This window comes from Misgurnus anguillicaudatus, chromosome 12 (genome assembly GCF_027580225.2).
Source record: "Misgurnus anguillicaudatus chromosome 12, ASM2758022v2, whole genome shotgun sequence".
NCBI classification, from domain to species: domain Eukaryota; kingdom Metazoa; phylum Chordata; class Actinopteri; order Cypriniformes; family Cobitidae; genus Misgurnus; species Misgurnus anguillicaudatus.
In genome coordinates, this window is record NC_073348.2 from 39,261,283 (window position 1) to 39,283,223 (window position 21,941).

The 21,941-nt window shown below is 36.1% G+C and overlaps 1 protein-coding gene across 7 annotated transcripts in view; it reads right to left on the reverse strand.

Moving 5' to 3' along the window:
• The window catches only part of LOC129446449 (3',5'-cyclic-AMP phosphodiesterase 4D), a 206,455-nt gene that overhangs the window by 75,011 nt on the left and 109,503 nt on the right, over nt 1–21,941 (reverse strand). The gene's annotated exons all lie outside the window — the stretch shown is intronic.

The following is a 21,941-nucleotide window of genomic DNA, read 5'->3' on the forward strand; positions in this document are numbered from 1 at the left end:
AGATATCCACACAAAACGAATACTTAAAGGATTAACACTGAATGGATTGTGTGAAATTGGAGCTCGCACTCGTGTCCACACTATGAACACATTTCTGCCAGCATAGAGAAAAAGGTTTTGCATATATCTGAATTGTTTCTTCAAGATTGCTTTTAAGTCATAAATTATAGTCTTTAAGATAATTTTTCAAGATAAAGGTCTCAAACTGTGCTTTGATCTGAAAATAGGGCTGCTTAAATATGGGCATAATCATAATTACTTTGGTTAAAATCATGATCACGATTACTCAGTGACTTTAAAAACATGCATTTATTTAACCTTTTTATTAAAAAGGCCATACCATGAAAAGACCTACTTTCACTAAAAGGGTTGTTTTTACTAAACCATTTAGAGTATACAGATAAGAAGACACTTTGAGCTTCATTTTCCAGGTTTCAAAATCATTTTAAGTTAAAAATTTAAAAAGTTAAAGAGGCTGAAGTACATTTTTTTTGCATAACATCTTTTTATTACTAAAAATCTTAATGATAAATATGTGTGTGATACCTAGAAATGCAATGATCCCAAAGCCACAAGTCTGAAGAAGTTATGTTTCACGTTTGAGGTCAATAGGCCCAAAAATGAGGGTTTTTGTAAGACTAGTGCCTTTTCTAAGTGCCAGTCAGCTCCAACATAAAAGTATTTTGTTTACATGCATACACGTTCGTTCTTATTGTTATTTATACCTATCTTAGCATTTAAAATGCAGTTTCCACACCAGGAAACAAAACGTCACACAAAGATCATTGAATTCGTTATGTAAATGGATACACGCTCTGTCTATCATTATTTTCCATGAAGTCATTGGAGAAACAAGCGAGTCAAATGACGTCACGATATTTGACGGCGCTGTTTGGATATTATGTGTTATACTCCCGCCTACTTTTAAAAACAAAGTTTGAATGCGGGTTTGTCTTTATTTGAACCTAAAGTGTAATCTCATATACAGTGTTACGACGTAAATAGTCCTCAGATTGTATAATATATTCTATTACAAAATGTTCATGCGAAATCTGATGTAAACAACAGACTATATATCTATATTTCATTGATTATACACATTTGTGGACAAAAATGGTCATTGGATGTTTTTATTAGATGGTTTTCATGAGTTATTCACACATCTGAAATAGACTGGATTCGACTCGCGATCGTTATATCAACACAAAGATAAGAAATCCCGTTTATATTTTGCATGTTGTCATCTGGACTTCTGTCACAAAATACTACATTTATGATGCTAGAGCATCTGTATCTCAAAACAGAGACCATACACTGACCTTTTAAACGATGTATAGTAATGTTAATATTATTGATCATATTATGTTTGTAGACAGTTGGCTATATAGATATTGTTAGCAGCGTTAAAAAAAAACTGACGTCATCCCGCCAACGAATTACTTTGCGTCAAGTGTTGCAATAGGCTACATGTGTCAAATCAGTGGTGCCTTCAAATTGCCATACAAACACAGCAGCACACAATTTATAATTGCACAATAATTGATTCCCCACGATTATCATGTTTTTGTAATTGGTTAAATCAAAAATTGAAAATCTAAAACGATTAATTGCACAGCCCTGTCTTCAAATATATTAAAGGCTGGTATTAAAACACAAAAATTTGCTTCACACTTTTGTGTGATAAATGTTACTGTATTATAATAATTGTTTCTTTTGTATCATTTTCTTATTTGTCCCACACTCTCTGAATAAGGTACAAAAGATGTCAGTTGCTGCATTTCCATTACCCTTTAAAATGCGCAAATTGAAATGGCGAATTTAAAATGCGCCCAATGGAAACATCGTAATTTCGCATAAAAAAAAAATTTTGAATCAAAAAAGTAATATATTGCAATTTTTTTTTTACATTTTCAGGTCAACTGACGTGCGTAAAATTCACATGATAATTTTTTTAATATAGTGCGTTATGTTTGATTGGTGGACAAGAAAGAAGAGGTGTGTTCAACGATGAAGAACCAACAAGTGCATGACATCAAAATACACCAAGAGCGATTTGGGAGTCGACTCCTCTATATGCATTCGAGTTGCGCTCGCGGTATTTTGATGTCATCGGCATGCTGGTCTGCGCGGGGCCGTATGAAGTCGAACATACCCGTCCATGTGGTTTTAGGAATGATATATTGCGAGAAAACCAAATTAAGTTTTAAATGCTTAATATTGGTTAATGGAAGCACTGTCATTTGGCAATAGTTTTTAGAAAATAACAGTAAAGTTTTGCACAAATCTTTAATGGAAACGCAGCTACTGGGGTGGAACCCTTTACAAAAGTACACCTTTGCAGGGGTGCATATTAGTACCTCAAAGGTACCTCACAGAAACTAGGCAGAAACAAAGTTCCTAAACTTTATTCAGACCTTCATTAAGCCCAGACAAGAGCAACAGCTCTGCAAAAAATATTATTTCTTCTGGATGATACATACACAAGTACATTCCACCCCAACCTCGACAACAGTGTCTTCTGCATTAACACACCCATCAACACACAACCCTTAGGGTGCCCCAACATGCTTGGCGAATGCCATTTTAGGACAAGGAGAAAATAGCAAACGCACAACTCAGCAGCAACGCCTGTCTTACAGAATTATGCATGTTGTCCAACTAAGCACCTTCAATCCTCGTTCAATTTTCTTCTCTGAGTAACCGGAATGAAAAGCCCATTGACAGATCACTCCATGTGACACAATTCAATTTCTCCTTTAAATCTGACTGATGTTTTTATGCAGGGTGTAACACAGCGTAATGCCTGATCATAAATCAAAAATATCTTGTGACATAACAAAATCTGGATGCCGGGAATTACAAAGCAGCTGGAGCAGACACTGCTGAATGAACGCTTTCAATATCACGCGTGGCTGACGTGCTCTGCATGTTATGTTTGGTTAATTTATGTGAACACACTAGACCTTTGAATTTAACAGGCACATAAGTAAGGGTAGTTTAGCGCACCTGCAAAGCTGCGGTGAAGAAAACTGGATTTGATTTTACAGTTAAAGTAAATCTAAATGACAGTTCATCAACAATTAACCGTTCAACTGCTTATTCAACCTTAATTTAGGAGTAGTGGTTGTTCCAAAACATCACTAAAATCCTAACAAGCACTACTATTTTGTAACATGCGATATTGTAAGAAAAATATCCAGACTTGATTCTTTATACAATATAATAACTAGCTTCTAGTAACGATGTTATCCTGGACTCACGCGACAGCATGGGAACGAACCCTACGCTAGCTGTGCGTTTACACAAGACTCGAAAGAGGCAGTAAGCGCGAGTGATTTACATGTTAAGTCAATGCAAGGACGTGAATAGGCATCCTGCGGTGCGGTAGGCGCGAATGGCGCGGCGCAATTGGTGCGGAACGCGCGGAAGGAACAGCGCGGATGGCGCGTTCCGCTCGAATTGAGCGTTGCCGCGAGAAACAAGCAAGTTGAAAATCTGAACTTTGGCGGGTATTCGTGATGCGTTAACCAATCCTTGCTCTAGTAGTGACGGGATTACAGGAAGCGAGCGGAGTCGCAGAAACCCCTCCCATGACGCGAATGTCTAAAATGACTAGAATTTCACGCATGGCTTTCACGCATAAATGAAGCAAGTAAACTCAAAATGTCCAAGCGTCTATCTACGTGCGAATAACATGTTTTTGCCACCTCCAACGCAGCTGGTATGAATGCACAGTTAGACTCTTGCATGAGTCCAAGATGGCGCTGTGACAGGAAGCTAGTTATTACAGTTTATAAAGTTTGAAATATGGATATTTTTTCTTACAAAATCGCATCAATTACACGCAGAAGCCCTTTATTAACTTATTGGAGCCATGTGGATTACCATTGTGAATGATGAATGCACTTTTTTGGGGTTAAAGTCAGAAGATGTTCCCTGATCCCTGCTTTCTACCAATATAAAGAAATTAAAGACATTTACTTAAATAACTCCAAATGTGTTTGCCGGAAAGATGATGGGCATATATATCTCGGATTGCTTGAGGGTGAGTAAATCATGGGGTAATTTTGATATTTGAGTATCACTTTAAGTACCAAAATAAATATCTGCAATACAGGAGACTTCAGCAAAGTTTGCATTTATTCTCATTGCTGTTAAAAAAATAAGATATTAAAAGAAAACATTTCTGTGATTTTTCTTTCATATGCACCTGCAAACACTTACTTCAGTTGTGATTTATTACATAAGCTCTGTGCACTTTCCTTTCTTTAACTGGCCTTATATCACATGCAGTAAAAGGTCTGTATTATAAAAATATTGGTGGTCACAAATGTCACTTTGTGTTTGCTGCAGTGAAGAGCGAGCCTGCTGCCCACAGTCACATCAGATCAACATGAACACACAAACCGCACTGAATCGCCCGAAAAACAGAGGTGACCCGAACTGCTGTGACCAGAATCTTACCAACACGAAACAGAGCTTTCACAGAGCCTCACTGTGTGGATTTATGTAAATAAATAAAATATTTCAATTTACAAACGCGTAAACAGAAACCCAGCACTAATGCCTGCTAATGCTCTTCTAATCAACACTACTGTGGAAACACATTTGGAAACTTGTAGCTAAATGAGTTTCATAATTGTGACCCTGATCTATCAAAGTTTAATTTCAGACATTGATTTAACACTGATTTTTATGTTTGACATGACCTAAGTCAGTATTAAAGATATGAAGGTTAATTTATTTTTTTGCAAAATGTTTATATTTTGTACAATGATTTTATCAGCTGGGTATCAGGAAGGGTCATAATTTATAGTAGGTAAAATACAGTCAAGTTAAAAATTAAACGTTGTTTTTAACTCTTTCCCTGCCATTGACGAGTTATCTCGTCAATTAAGAAAAAACATTTCCAGGCCAATGACGCTTTCCTAGTGAGTTTTTATGGTAATCTGTAATTCCACTATTAACCATAAGATTACCCAATTTATAAAAAACTGAAGCAAAAACGAATTTTTTAACATTTTAAACTCTGTGTATGTTTTATAATCGTTCTGAATCTGATATCTAACAAAATTCCTGTTTTTTTCCCATTTGGTTTGTTTGTTTAAAAGCAGGTCTGTTCTTTAATCTGATATATTTGTATGTTTATATATTTGTAGAAGAAAAAGTTACTGGAAGGCATTTTGTAAAACTCTTGTGAAAATCACAAAAAAATCTGGCGGGCAACTTTTGTAAAAAAAGGCTGGCGGGGAATGAGTTAACTAGAAGTTACATCTTCCAATTAATATAACTTTGGCATTTTTTTGGTCTAGAAGCCTAATTTTGGTCTTGTTTTAAACAGGACACTTTAACATTTTTTTACAGAAGTGTCTGGAGTTAAATATATAATTTTTTATAGCAGTTTACATTTATTTGTAATAAATAAAAAATGCAATAGTATTATTTTTTAATACATAAAATGATCAAAAAACTGAGGTTTGTGTTGGTTTGCTGCGAGGTTTGCTGCATACTCTTGTCACAAATGAATAAATTACAGTTACTGCATTATTATTACTGCTAAAAGGTTTTGAAATATGAAAACTTCATTCTCAAACCTATCCAACAATATATAGTTTGTTGAAAAATATTGAAGTAAACTCACGGGACAAAAAAGTAAAAAAATACCATCATGAGTAATATTTCTTAAACGGTCCATTAAAATAAAAGCCATCTGACATCAGAATGCTATTACAGATAAAAAGACTTAATAGTAAAAGCATGTTTGATATGTGGATTAAAGAAATGGCGTCAAGCATGTCAACGGAAAAAATAACACATTGACATTGCAAAAAAAGAAAGCAAGAGTTTTGAAGATGTTTGGAAACCCTTTACTAAGTTTTAAAGCACAAACCTGTTTATGCTAACCTGTTACCAAAAGAACAAGCTTTGGGGGAATATGGTAACATTATGATCCTTTACACAGACCTGTATCCCTGAAAAAACTTGAAAAAAAAAAGTTTCTTTACTTCGTTTGTGAAAGGGAGTGGGGGGAGAATGGGGTGAAAAATGTTTGATATTGTATAATTTGATGTGACATGCAAACTGAAAATATACTAAATACAGTATATTGCTTAAGAGGCATGTTTGATAGTAACTTGGCATGAATAAAGCTGTGTAAAATAAGCAACAGCGATGTCATACTAGACCACTACTGGTACAATGCTGTATGTTACTGAAAAAGTTACAATATTTAAAGTTACTGAGCACCAGTAATGTCACGCTACTAAAAAACATAGTAAAAGTTAGGGTGGTCAGGCAAGAGTGATGTTTGGTTGCTGAAAATAAAAGGTGTCCCAGATGGTTTAGGACAACTGCCAAGCATGTCCCTTGAGACAGCATGTTCCCCATGTGAGAGATAAACATATTTTACTCTAGAAACAGTGATGGTTGTACAAAAATAAAGTCTGTTGTGTGGTCATACATGTGTACTGACACTATTTTTAATGTGCAATGTTTAGGAATAAACTATTTATAGACGTTATCCATCTCTCCTGGCGTTCCTCAGGGACGAGAGAACTGAAGTTAAGATAAAGGAGAACATATTTCCTCATGGCTTTATCTGCTGCTGGAGAACATCTACAATCTTCAACCCTCAGTAGGGTCTCTGTCTGTCACCCACCCTATGCCTGCAGGAACACCAACTGATAAACACTCAACCACACACACCCATGAACTAAACCACTCCACATTTCCTCCTTAACTCTCCAGAGACAGTACTTGCAGTTTCATACAGTTGAGCTATGTAATGTGGTTTCTGAATCTACTTCCCTGCTAGTTTGGACTGGAGGATTAAGGTTAAAGGATTAGTTCATTTTCTTAACAAAAATCCAGATAATTTACTTACCACCATGTCATCCAAAATGTTGATGTCTTTCTTTGTTCAGTCGAGAAGAAATTATGTTTTCTTCCAGGATTTTTCTCATTTTAATGGAATTTAATGGACCCCAACACTTAACAATCTAATGCAGTTTAAAATTGCAGTTTCAAAGGACACTAAATGATCCCAAACGAGGCATAAGGATGTTTTCTAGTGAATCGATTGTCATTTTTGACAAGAAAAATAAAAATATGCACTTTTAAACCACAACTTCTCGTCTATCTCCGATCCTGTGATGCGCCAGCATGACCTCACGCAATACGTCATCACATCAAGAGGTCACGGATGATGTATGCGAAACTACGCCCCAGTGTTTACAAGTGTGTTGAAAGAGGACCGTTCCGACGTTGTATGTGGAATGATACTAATTAATGTCTTTGTGTCAGTTTACTGTTTAAAATGGTCTGCAAGTGTGCGTTTCATATATGTAACACGTGACCTTTCCACGGCATTACGCAATTACGTGAGGCTGTGCTGGTGAGATAAATGAGAAGTTGTGTTTTAAATTAGCAAATTTTTTATTTTTCTTGCCAAAAATGGCAGTCGTTTCGCTGGATAGGACCCTTATGCCTCGTTTGGGATCGTTTAGAGTCCTTTGAAACTGCAATTTTAAACTGCATTAAAACTGTTGAGTGTTGGGGTCCATTAAAGTCCATTAAAATGAGAAAAGTCCTGGAATGTTTTCCTCAAAAAACATAGTTTCTTCTCGACTGAATAAAGAAAAACATCAACATTTTGGATGACATGGTAGTGAGTAAATTATCTGGATTTTTTTTAAGAAAATGGACTAATCCTTTAATGTTAGATACTTGATAGCGCATATTTAATATTTACCTTTAGAGAGACTAAATAAGATTAGATAAGAAAGTCTAAATTAAAGAGACTAGGTCTCTGCATAACAGTCCGTCTTTATATTGTGCCCCTCTTAAGGGGATAGTTCACCCAAAAATGAAACTTCTGTTATCATTTACTCACTCTCATGTTGTTACAAACCTGTATAAATTTCTTTGTATTGATGAACACGAAGGAAGATATTTTCAGGAATGTTTGTAACCAAACCAATCAGAGGCCCCATTGACTTCCTTAGTATTTTTATTCCTTCTATGGAACTCAATGGGGCCTCTGATTGATGGTATACAGGAAATAGGCATTAATGTTACAGTGTTTCAGACGCATGCATGCGTCCCCTTCTTATCCCCCTTCCAAAAATATCAGACGGCTGAAGATGTCAGGACTTATGCAAGTCATACAGGCTTGCAGGACCAACGTTTGTTTTTGTCTGTAGTACAGTGAGGAGTTACCGCTGGCTGGCTAAAACAGTAAATGTCAAACACAGCCAGGTCAGGATACACTACAGCGGTGTACAAGGTCACATCCTGACCCCTGCAGTGTAAACCCGACAGCGCTTCATATACACATTGAATAAACCGGTGGTTTGTTCATGTGCCTAAATGCGACCCAGCAGGTACAGCAAAGAAACGCTTCAAACTTCACCATACCAACACAATGCCAGTCTGCAGATGAAGCCGTTTATATAACAGTTTAAGGTGGTCCTGCAAGGTTCTCAGAAACACAGTTGGAAAGCGATCTAGCGCTCCCCGCTGACACGCTTTTACAGCGTTCAGTCGCATTTTCTCCTCATTAACACTTTTCACGATAATGTGTGTTCTTCATACTCAAAAATTATATAACACAACACCAGAGCCTGGTGTAACACTGATGGTGAAACATACTGTAGGCCACATTTAAAGGGACACTCCACTTTTTTGAAAATATGCAAATTTTTCAGCTCCCCTAGAGTTAAACATTTGAGTTTTACCGTTTTGGATCACTTTTAGCAGATCTTAGCATAATCCATTAAATCTGATACCATTAGCATCGTGCTCAAAAATAGCTATACTCTCAATCTGGAGTAATAATCAAGAAGGACTTTGCTGAAGTAACATGATATTACTCAGTGCCCAAAAATAGTCCCCTTGGGGTAATTTTAATATTTGGCTGGAGTATCCCTTTAACACAGCATTCATACAGGACTAAAAGATCACACAACGGTATTCAAATATTGTTAGTCACTCACGAGTCCCAACCACTCTTAAATCAACAATTAAAGTAAGAGCAGGACATAGATACTTGTATCACAAGCATGCTATTTTACTTATAGTTACACGATACCATCTGTATATAGTATAAGCAAGGCACTGCCACTATTTTAAAAGCCTTGCAACCATAAATGAAAAAAAAAACACTTTGCAACATGACAATACCTTGCAAACATAATATGATATAAAATGTTATATAAAAAGTCCTTAAATGTCCTGACATCGGATCACCTCTGTGATACTTCACATGATGTGTCACAGACAGGAACCGTGCCCTTAGCATCAATCAGTCAGACGGGACAAACCACAGACCTTCTGCATGCAGCCACAGGCCATGACAAATATTTGTAACGTGTGTAAGGAACTCTAAACACCACCTTGTGACGTCAACACTTCAGACTCGTATGCCAAGAGAACGGATGATATTTACACATGCCGATCACTTCAGTGTGACTCATTTGCATGCATCACTGCCACTTTTGCTGGCAGCTAGTACTGGGAGTTGGAGAAAACTTCTTGCGATTAAAATGTCACAGCTGAAGCTTTGGACTTTGGTGGCCTTTCTAGTTGACCATCTAATTTGGGTTGCACCTACAAATAGTGCTACGGCATCATGCCAAAAGTAAAGACAGGTAATAAGCCTCAACACGAATTGCTCATTAATGAAAATATTACTACTGCTACCATAAGAAGTGGATGTCAAGATTTTAAGAAGTTTTAGCTGAACTGTTCCTTTAACTAAAAAGAAAAAAATGGTCCCAGGCTGTTTAATAACACATCTGGTTTAATAGTGCTCAGCTGCTTGGGAAAAAAAGAAAAGGAAAAAAAACTGACTGGCCATTTACAAAACTGACCTACAGGCCAGCACCTGTACAACTTCACTGGATAAAATTACAAAATAAGTGGACATCTTCCAAGAATCCAACACGAACGTTGGAAATCAATACAAGAATGCATATAAAGAGATGATTTAAGTCATTTTTTCCACTTGACAAATAAGAAGAACTTTTGTTTAAAATGATGTAAACATGCACGATGTGATGACGACTACACAGCAAAATGACTGTGTTATTGTACACTCTCACCAGACAGGGTGGGACTCATATATACACTACACCAGCAGGGTACATTTAACACCTGTGATTTAGCTGTGCAGAAAAGCCATTTTACACTAAATAAGAGGGATGGCCACTCGCAATAACCAAACTACTGATGAGATGAGAATTGGTTAGAAAAGGTTTTTGTAAATCATGAAGATGAGATAAAGACACACCACCTCTGATACTGTGTTAAATGCAGCTGGTTACATGGTTTTTTGTCCATGTGGTTTAATTAAATGTAAAAGGGTTAAAATTTCAAAATAAATTTACAGATTGCTTGCATACATTCTCTTTTTTGAGGACCAAGTCTAAAATTGCTGGTTTTATTTCATTTTGACAGAATATTTGGGGGATAATTGCAAACATGTCAATGTGGTGTAACCGGTCTGTGTCAATTGAATAAAATATAATCATAAAATGGAATAAAATATAATCATCTAGTTTAGTGTAATATGATTTTTTTACATACATTTTTACATCATTTGTCAAAGATTATTTAGAAAACAAAGCTGTTTTCAGCATATGTCCGTTTTGTGCTGTTTTCAACAAAATTTACATTTAGATATAACTACACTGAAAAAAATATTCATTCAATTTTCTACATTTTTTAAGGTAAGTGGTCGCAATCAATTTATTTAAGCTACATTTAAACAAAAAAAAATTGAAAAACAAAACAAAAAACCTTTGTTTAAATGTAGCTTAAATAAATTGATTGCAACCACTTACCTTAAAAAAGTTAGTAAATTGAATGAATAATTTTTTTCAGTGTAGTTATTTCTAAATGTAAATTTTGTTGAAAACAGCACAAAACGGACATATGCTGAAAACAGCTTTGTTTTCTAATTGAATGAATTCTTTTTTTTTTCAGTATAATAAAATCATATTTTAAAATGTTTTTTTATGATTATGCTTACATGCCATCAAGATGGATAAAATATTTAATATTTCTCATACTTTGGTGCAATTAGCAGTTACACCATTTGACATTTTCAGGTCCATTCAGTCTTAACTTTCATAAAAATGGTGCAAATGTAATTTTTTATTGCATAAAATTTACATAAATACACTATGTGCATTGAAATAAACTTGATGCATGCTTTTAAAACTTTTTTTAAAGATTTTTGAATTTCTCATCTTGCCAAATCGTTTATGTCACTGACCCAATCACATAAAGGCAGCTACAAATATGTTCCTAATAGAGTTAATATACCACAGGCAGGTGTGCACACCAACGTATATATTTTATATGAGTTGTTAATATGTCCACAATCATATGGCTAAGCTTTGCTAATATACATTTATAACATGCCATTTATATAAACCACAGCGTGAGTACTTTTAATGTTGCCTCTCACGTGGATTTAGGCCTCACTGAGACTCATGAGAAACACAAGACTCTGCCCTGGCCCACAACCCATGATGCACTGCCATTAAAGAGCTGTAACCCATCTGTACCAAACAATCTCATAGAGCTGCCATTCTCTTCAACACATCACCACCACCACCTTTACAAAAAACAGCACTTTGTCATCATCAATCATTCAGGAGTGACTCCAGAACAGCACCCTGCATACACGCGCTGCATCACTTACAGCACAGTAAATGGAAAGCATCCACCTGCTCCTTTACAGCACTTAACAGGGAAATCTGGATTACTCAGTCCTTCCAAATGAAGGCGGAAACCAGACTTAAGCGGTACAGCACACATCACCAGCTGAATATAACATACAGTGAATCAATTATCTAATTTTCCTGCCTCCAAATGATATAATCAAAATAGTTTGATATACATTTATTTCTTTTCCAATGCATTTTCCACACACAACTTCTTCTAACCATAGATGGAGCAGTGCAGTGAAGATAAAGATGCTTATGTCAGAAAAATGAGCAATGCTTTAATGGATATCCCACTTGTGTTTATTTATGAACATCTTCACCGCTTGAAGAGGGTGGGGCTACAGCATTTTTGCTGTGGTTTGGTCAGCTTCATGGGAAACAAGCCTGCGAGTGACTGCAATCTGGTCTAAATGTTTCTTTCCCACACACATAAAAGCATAAAATCCAGCTGCCCCAAAAAAGACCAGAAGACAAGAGAATGTGAATGAAGATTTCAAGCATGTAAGGTTGATGAATACGTTCATTAATATTAACAGTACGGTACGCTCTGCCTCACAAAATGACTTATTACATCACATTAACAAAATAGTAATGATGCTTAAAATAGTACAAATGTACACATAATGAATTCCTATGAAATCAAAGAGAGCTCTCTGTCCTCTTCGGATCAACGAAAAATACATTTGATAATCTTTGGCCAATACAAATGTTTAAAGGCCTTTATAAATGTAGAAACTGTCCAAAAAACGTCTGTTATATGTGAGATAAAAGTAAGCAAGATTGTGAATCATGTGGGGTATTTACATTAATAAATGCTGGGTGAAAGTGTTGGGTCAAAAAGGGACAAACCCAATCTTTTAGCTTGTATGCTGGGCAACGATTAATCGCGATTAATCGCATACGAAATAAAAGTAAATTTTTGCATAATATATGTGTGTGTGCTGTGTTTCATTATTATGTATATTTAAACACACTCACATACATATGAAGAGTTTGGTTCCAAAACGCGATAAACGCCATTTTTGAAAAAAATTTGTTACTACCAAAATCAGTATTATATCAGGTCAGTATTTAAAAGTAAATAATAAATTTTACGCAAAATCCAATATCCAAACACCACTCCTCCTTTTTTACAGAACGCAATAAATCCATTCCAGAAATTACAGCGCACCATTCACGCAATGTAATGGAAATCGAGCAGGACCAAACATTTTACAGCTGATCGCTGTGAAAAATGCTAAGCAACGGCGTCAAGTATAACCGCTGCAATGACAGTGATCTTAATATGACAAAGTAAGTGTTTTGATTAATGCCATTAATGTTTATTTTTTATCAGTGTATATCACTGTTCAACTAAATGAATATATCATGGCAATGATGAATGCACATTTATACATTGATTTAATAGATTTATAGCATTTTGAGAAAAAAATGTCATGGATTTATTGCATTTTGTGGAATAAATAATTCGTTTTTATAATAAATCTTTGAAAATCAAGTTATGGATTTGAATTTTTTAGGTTTTTATAACCTATAATACATGCATGTGTTTGTATTTTATATATGCAAAATAATTCCACACAGTGCACACACATATATTATGCAAAAACTTTGATTTTTTATGCAATTAATCGCGATTATTCTTTTGACAACCCTAATATATATACACATGTAAATGTTTCTTAAATACATACATGAATGTGTGTGTATTTATTTATACATAATAATTACACACAGCACACACTTGACTAAAAATCACTTTTATTTTGTATGCGATTAATCGCGATTAATCTTTGAGCAGCAATAGTTTAACCTATGCTGGGTTAAAAATAATTAAAAGTGTACATAAATTCTCAATATAATGAATATTAGTTATTTAATATCATTACTGGAATGAGCTCTCATTAGTCTTGTGGTAATTTTGGTTTTTGGTAGTAAGATACAGTTATGGCACCTCCGACATTTTCGCTCTGATCACATGAATTGTGGCATCTATAGACCATTTTCCTTGCTCATTCTTAATGGGCAGCATCGGGGCTTGTGTTTAAAAATCAATAATCAATCTCACAGGTATTCACCTTTTGCTTAGGGGTTGAACGTTTCCATTGTATCTCTTATTTTAAACAGTAACCTAAGAAAGAAACCCTTGCCTGTGGCATCTGATACAGTTTGAGCCGGACTGATCTGAGAGATGAATTTATGCTGCAACATTATATTGCAATAATGAACAATTGACTATCCATCATCTTTGACAAACACACACACACACAAACACAACAGTATGAATGATGTGGACTAAATATCCACATAACACACACAGTGAATAGTGAATCATTGAGATGACCCACTAATGTGTGACACAGTGTGACACGACACACATCTCTCTTGTCTCTCTCTCTAATAGCTGCTTCTGCATTTCAGTCCATCTCTCGCTCCTGAGCCGCCCCTTCACACAGATCTATTTATAGTGTGTTACTCTCCACAGCAGCTTTCACACCCAGATCCCTGGGTAATTTGCAACACAAATACGCTGCTATGAGAAATCATTTATTTTTTGCATGTTTGGCGTCTGAATTGAAAACAATGACAGATTACTGAATAAACAATTCATAACTGTTACAGTACAGAATGAAAATACTTAAAAATATGGAATTAATATATGAAGATTTATTGGTTTTTGCTCTTAAATTAGATTGAATATTGGAAGCAAGATTTGATAAATCAGCCAGCTGTGGTAAAAGTATTTATAAAACGCCCCGTTCTGGTTCTTCATTCTGATTGGTTGAAACGCGTTCTAAGCCGTGATAAAATACCCCGGTAACCCCACGGTTCAGACCGCTTTACATAAGTATCACTGCGCCACTGTTGCTATACTGATTTATGAAAATAAACACCACAGTCTTTAATCATATTTTTTTAAATTTTTCTACAATTGCACAATTAATGGCGATATCCAGATAAATGTCAATAAATATTGTTGAGTCATCTCGTCAATAAAGAGAAAATGTTCCCTGAGGAGTTTCTACCTCAAATTCAAATCTCCGCTATTATCTGGGTGGCGATCTTACCCAACTTAAACACAGATGCATTCACTCACCCCTAAAAGCATTTAAGTTTTGATGGCTCTGAATCTGATTTCTTACAAAAGTTCTTCACAAAAATGGAATCATCTAAGCGTTTAGCTGAAAATTGAATGATACGTTTTCAATTGAGGTGATAAGAGAACAAATGGAGGTAGGATGAAACTTAAAAATGGCACCTTAAAAAAAAAAGGGGGAAATAGTTAAAGTTAAGCATGCTTCCACGCATATTTGATCATCACTTCAACAGTTGCACGATATAAATGTTAATGTATAAATTAGATGAATGTTAATTTTTAAAAATAAACACCACAGTCTTAAATCATATTTTCATTGTGTCTTTGCTGCGTCTGTGTTGGTTGAGAATTGCGCTCTGTTGCAGCCACACTTGATTCTGAGGAACTACTTTGTTTGGCGGAAGAGTAATATTTGTACTAATATAATTACAACCTATTTGTGTTTTATTTTATGAAATCCTGCTATGCATATGAAGTAACTGTTTTATAAAAGCAATAAGCCCCGTGAAGCAGTGGGGTTACATCGCATTTTATAACAGCTAAGGGGGTTTTAGGCACTCCGCTACACGTTGTGCCTAACAACGCCCCTTCGCTGCTATAAAATGCACTGGTAACCCCACTGCTTCTTGGGGCTTATTGCTTTATTGCACACTTGTGACTTGAATTATATTAATTCCCAAACCATAAATCTCATACTAAAAGTATTTCATATTGTAATTATTATTAATAATAATACTAAGCAATAATCATATTGACATTGCTGACATTATATGAAAGCCTTTGTTAATGTCACGTTTTAGGATGTTTTGGGTTGTTTTATTATTGTACCCTGATGTAAACTTCACTCACGTAGCCATGTTTTTTCCATTTAGTGCAGTCTGCATTTTATCCCATAAACATGTTTGCACTCAAGCAGTAGAGCTTGAAGGATGGATTTAAGATGCATCTCTTCAATAATAAATTGCAGGTGATGCTTTCATTAAGGGCTGAAGAACCTAAGGCCGCATTTACACTACTTGTTTGAAGTGACTCAATGCAGATTTTTTTCTTACAAAAGTGGCACAGATTGGATATGATCCACGGACGTGTAAGCAGGGAAAAAGCACATAGATTCCGATATTCTCCGATCAATTCAGGTCTCATTCATATGTGGAAATAAATCAGATACATGCATTCGCGTCCGCAATGTAAGCGGACAGATCGGCTATTCCCATCTCAAGATGTGTCGTGCGTCACTGAAAATGTGGCGCTGGCAAATGACGTCAACTCAGGTGGACACCACCCGCGATCACGAGTCTTCTTAGCAGCGCGATGGAGGATGACGGCTTCATTTAGTGGAGTGATGTTGAAGTTTATGTCTTGTTAAAGAAATAAAGCTCTATGATCTTGTATAATCATGTTGTCTGTGTCCATTGCAAATCACAACATTATGTGGTTTAAGCTCAGTGTCTATGAGTCGCTTTTAACTCTTTCCCCGCCATTGACAAATTATCTCGTCAATTTAGAGAAAACATTTGCATAAAAAAGTGTTCCTGATTAATTTTTATTTTAATCTGCAATGCTGCGATTATCCACTAGATGCGCCCAATTTATGAAACAACTCAAGCCAAAACGTTAAACTATATGTTTTGATAATCTTTTTGAATCTCAATCCTTCACAAAAATGCTATTATTTCAGCTTTTTGTTTATTTAAGAGTTTATAAGAGAAGTAAAAAATATAGATAGGATGAAACGTTTTTTTTCCCGTTTTGTTTGTTTGTTGTTTGTTTATTGTTTGTTTGAAAGCAGAGGGTCTGTTCTTTTATTTGATATTTTTGTATGTTTATATACTTTTAGAAGAAAATTTTCCTGGAAGGCATATTGTGAAACTTTTGTGAAAATCAGAAAAAAATGCTGACGGGCATCTTTTCATGTAAGCGGGTTGTCAAAAAAATTGGATAAAGGCAACAAATCGGAATTGGGCATTAAGATTTCCAGTGTAAATCCATCCTAAGGGACCTCACTACAGTTTTACCTCAGACAAGACTCCTTATTTATGACAATTTCACAAGTAAAACGTACATAAATTAATGAAACTTAATTGATATTAAATGAATATGCTTTTAAACTCATTCCAAATTGTTGTTGTTGGAGTCTGGTTACCTATATGAAATTGTTGCATAAATCCCCCCAAACAATGTATGTGTGATATATAAAAAGGTTCTTTATCTTTCAACGTTCTATTTCTAATATAAGCATCACTTGTAATTTGTACTATACAATAGAAAGTAATCTCAAAAAGATGTTATTCTTCTTTAGAGCTGTATGAATGGATAGCGATCTGATATTCATGAATTATTTGCATTACTCTGCACATATCATTGTTTAAATAATAACATTCGAAATCTATTTCATTGTTTCGGTAACCTGAGTGTAACTTTTGGGTGGTGTTTTGGTTTATTTGTCATGAACACATTCCATGGAAGATGAAACCTGTGAGATCAAATCTGTGATTATTAAACATGTCCAATCACTAAAACCAAGCATCTTTAAATAATAAGGTGGCATGTCAAAACAAGTCATTGCATTCTCTCGCGGCTGAGAGAAAATGCGCAAACTGTTTCCCATCTCATGCCAGACGACCTGGAGCAGAATCACTGCCGCTGCACGCTGACGTCAACACCCTGGATTGCTCTTGTACTCCCGAACACATTCCCCATCATTAGCAATATTCTTAACGCTGAATTTATCAGCTTCGCACACAGTTCAGTTTTTACATTGCATCTGCTTTCAATGCAACACCTGGCTTGAGCGCATTGTGAGCATCAGGCTAAGAATGTAAATCCTGCAGATGTGCAAGACACAACTAAATGAACTGCAGCCAAAAAAAACTTCCTACGTATCCAACATACAGAGGAGTCAGTACCATCAATGCTTGACCTGTGTAATGTGGTTTGGCGTTTATAGATGAGTGCTATTGAGAGAATAACCAAAGCCTATTGTTTTCTGTGAACAACCATCAGTGCATCAATGATACTATACATAAATACCGCAGGTCAGAGAATGAACTCACCCATTTGATCATTACACATCCTTAAACACTTCTATCAGAAAAAAGCCACAGTGACATTTTCCTGTTTTGGATGCCGAAGAAAAAATATTTGGTTTTATCGTCTTTTTTTAAACAAAGGCAATACAAGCAGCTGCAATAAAACAGAAACATATTGTTTTACTTTCATGCATCATCTGAATTTGAAAATCTGAGCTGAATTATGAGAAGCAAGCAGGGCCTGATTATCCACAGACTGGATTGGGCGAGTTCCCTGGGGCACCAGCCAATGGGGGGGCACCAAGGGCTCCAAATTGCGACAAAGTTTTTGAGACAGTGCATGTAAAGACGCGTTGACGTGGTCTAGAGGTCTCGGGGCGCGAATTAGGGGTTTGGCGCGGCGCGGTAGACGCGATTTCGTCTCATTCGCGTGTCTACTTTGCACAAATGACACAAATTGTGCGTTGTCGCAGGAAACGCGAGACTTAAAAAATCTGAACTTTGGTGGAAAAACGTGCTGTGTTAACCAATCAGGAGCTTGCTCTAGTAGTGACATGAATACAGGAAGCGAGCGGAGTCACAGAAGCCCCTCCCATGACGTGAATTTGAAAGGCATTTATATTTTGCTGATATGTTGTAGGGTACATTTTGTTGTAAAATTAGTCTTTTTGGGGTATCTTATGGCTAGAATTAGTCAGAAAGTTTGATCAATTGTACATAAGGACATGTGCAATAAATGCATAAAGGGTTAAGTGTATTTATTATTAAGGGTGTCACAATTTAGATTATAAATCGAAATCGATCGAAATTAAGCCAACCTTGAATATATCTAATAAAAAAATGAAATTGTCGATGCTGCCATGCCCCCACGTCACGTCCGGTCGGCTTGCCAAGCTTTTGTAGTGTAAACGCACATGTGGTTTAATGTGTTTAAACAGCCACATGAGACAACCTTCTCTCCGCCCATTTATCTAATCTGAGGTACTGAACACAATGTTTTACGTCTTTTCTGACTTCTAGCGCGAACACACAGTGTACAGCGCTATGTTTAGCCTTTCATAAAACAAAAGCAGCTAATCTCCGCAGTTTCATTTTGCAAGCGTGTGAAAGTTGTGCAAACGTATTTCATCAATTGCGCTGAAAATTTAGAGAAAGCTCTAACATATGCATGTACAAAACACTGTGCAGCATGTTTACTTACAACACAAGCAGCGGACTCTGACATAATATTAGTTTGCGTCCATATAAACTCGTCATTACTTCCGCTCACGTTTAAATGACAAGGTGCAAAGTATTGACAGGAATGTTCATCAAGTTTCGTTTTATCAGGTATGTGCGCGTACCATATTTTTCCACTGGCAGCACAACTAACATGTCAGGGCATCTCTGGGTTCAAGGTCAGATATTATATTTAAAAAAAGTCTAGTCTAAAAATAGCATAGCATGTTTTGTGCTTTCAAAAAAAAAAAGGTAAATCGAAAATCTAATCGAATCGTGACCCTAGAATCAGAAATGTAATCGAATCGAGGATATGGAGAATCGTGATACCCACCCCTATTTATTATTAGGGATGCACGATATATCGGCCGACATATCGCTATCGGCCGATAACTGCTTATTTTTAATATTATCGGTTATCGGTCTGATAGCAAAATTAGGCCGATAAATGAAAGCCGATAAATGATGGATTATTTTGGTTTGTTGAACCACTTCACTTGCTCATTGCTGGCCATGTGGAGTTCTGATTGGTGCTTTCTGTGACATAGCACGAAGATGACACGTGTTGCGGGCTTAAGAAGAGTATGCTAGTCTAGCGCAAAGACAAGATGTCCGCGGTCTGGGAGTTTTTCATTGTGAAAATAATATGAATATTTATCAGCCTATATATATCGGTTATCGGCCTCCAAATATAAAGAGTTATCGGTATCGGCCAAAATTTCCATATCAGTGCATCCCTATTTATTATCAAAGTATTTATCAGTAATACAGCTATTTTGGGGGAAAATACAAATGATTGCATTGTAGGCTGATTAAACGTGTGCCCTGCAATAACTAGACATTAAAAATATTGGAGGAGGGGCAATTCAAATGTGGGCCCTAGGGCACTACATTGTGTTAATCTGGGCCTGGAAGTATGCACAACATGAAAATAAGGTGGCTGTATGGAAAAGTTGGAAAAAAAGGCTTAGTGAAGTCAGTCCAAAAAATAGAAAGCAATTACAGAATAAAAATTATTTTTATATTTCACAGTCCTAGACGGAAAAACCCAAGAAATCTGGTCTCTGAAATTTCAATCATATACTTCCATGTCTGCGGTATATCTGAACTAGTGTGGCGTAAAACAAAGTCTCAAGCCCCAAAACACTCTGTAATGTCTGTTTTCCACTTCAGCGAGATCTACAGAACAGATCTTTTGCTAATTCATAAGCATTTTGGCAGCAGAGAGACTAAAAACAAATTCCAGGTGAATGAGACTCCTGAAACAGAGGGATGTTAGTTCGTCTGCAACAGCTGTTGTGCGTACGTCTATGTGCATGTTCGTGCACGCTTACATACGTGCGGTTCTGTCACGCCCGACTAGTAAACCCAACAGCATTTTTCCTTTAGCACACATTGCTCTTCTCTTTACACAAACCTGTGAGGAATTCCTAACTTTTAAACATTTACTACAAAGATAGCATTTTATCATAAAAACTGCATAACAAAATCAGAACTTAATCCTGTATAATATTTACAAAACTAGATTTGTGTGTTCCTGTTGCTCAACTGCTATAACATGACGATAGCAACACCAAGATGATGGGTTCAAATCCCAAAAAGCGTTACTAGAGGATTACTGTGATATTCTTATGCCTAGATATGACTTGGGTCCTTGTTTTAATGTAAACAAACTTTTATCAACCGTTGCAAACTATGTGAAGTATCGTTCATGTATTATTCATCATTTACATAATGAATAATAGCAAATACCACTAATTGACCATTATATAATCATAACAAGTGTACACTTATCTTCTGACTGTCAATTCTTTCATATTTCAGACCAAAATGCATATGAAGACGAATAAATGTCTAATTTCACACATGCGGATGAATTAAGGATAAATACACATTTGTCAAATGACTGAGTGATGAGTTTGGACTCAGCAGGTAGAGAAATACGGAGCCGTTAACGTAAGAGAGAGAGAAAGTGGAAGCAGATGGAAGCGTGGTGGCGGTTTAAGAGCCCAAAACCCCGCGGCTGGGCTCGTACAGAAGATTCTCTCACTCCCCACGTCATCAAGTGCCTCTGCCTGCGTCAATCCCAGTCCAGGCATCCCAGCCTCTCCCAATAATTCCCTCACACGTTCCCTCTCTTTCATTCTCCTGGCTGCTACGCTGTGCCTCGCTCCCGAGAGGAGGGGACTAATCCGTCCTCGCACGACACACTAGAAAAACAAAGAGCTCTGGAAGGAGATTGAAATGACTTTCCAGACACAGATCGGTCGCTCTTTCATACTCCGCCAAGACCTATTAAAAAAATCTTATTTTCACACTAAGCATGCAATAATGATCCGAAGCAGGTCAGGGAGATCGTAATGGACCACGACATTTGGATATGAGGAAAAGTGCCAAGCATCAGAGTACACTTTACACCGAGATGTCCTGCAGAGAATAAAGCTGATATGACTGTCTGTGCAAACACACATCTGACATCCGTCTCTGCAAAAACACATTGTTTAACATTTTCTCATCACTGCAACGTATTGTGAAACAAGCATCAACTTTAGCTAAAGAGACTAAAAGACTATAATTTTTATTATATTTAAACAATAAAGTATTATGTGAATATTTCCATTTATAATTATTTCACAAATGGTACTGTTACTGTATTTACAAGGGTTGCACAATATTGAAAACAAATGCTGTAACTTGCTAAATGATGCCATATGCAATAAAATAATGCTATAATAATAAAAAAAAAAAACTTATTTGAAAAATGAAAATTATATAACATAATACATGTTTTTACACCACTGTACCTTGTGGCCCTACAATACAGCACAACTTTGAGTTCCTCACTGCTTTTATTAAAATGTTGGC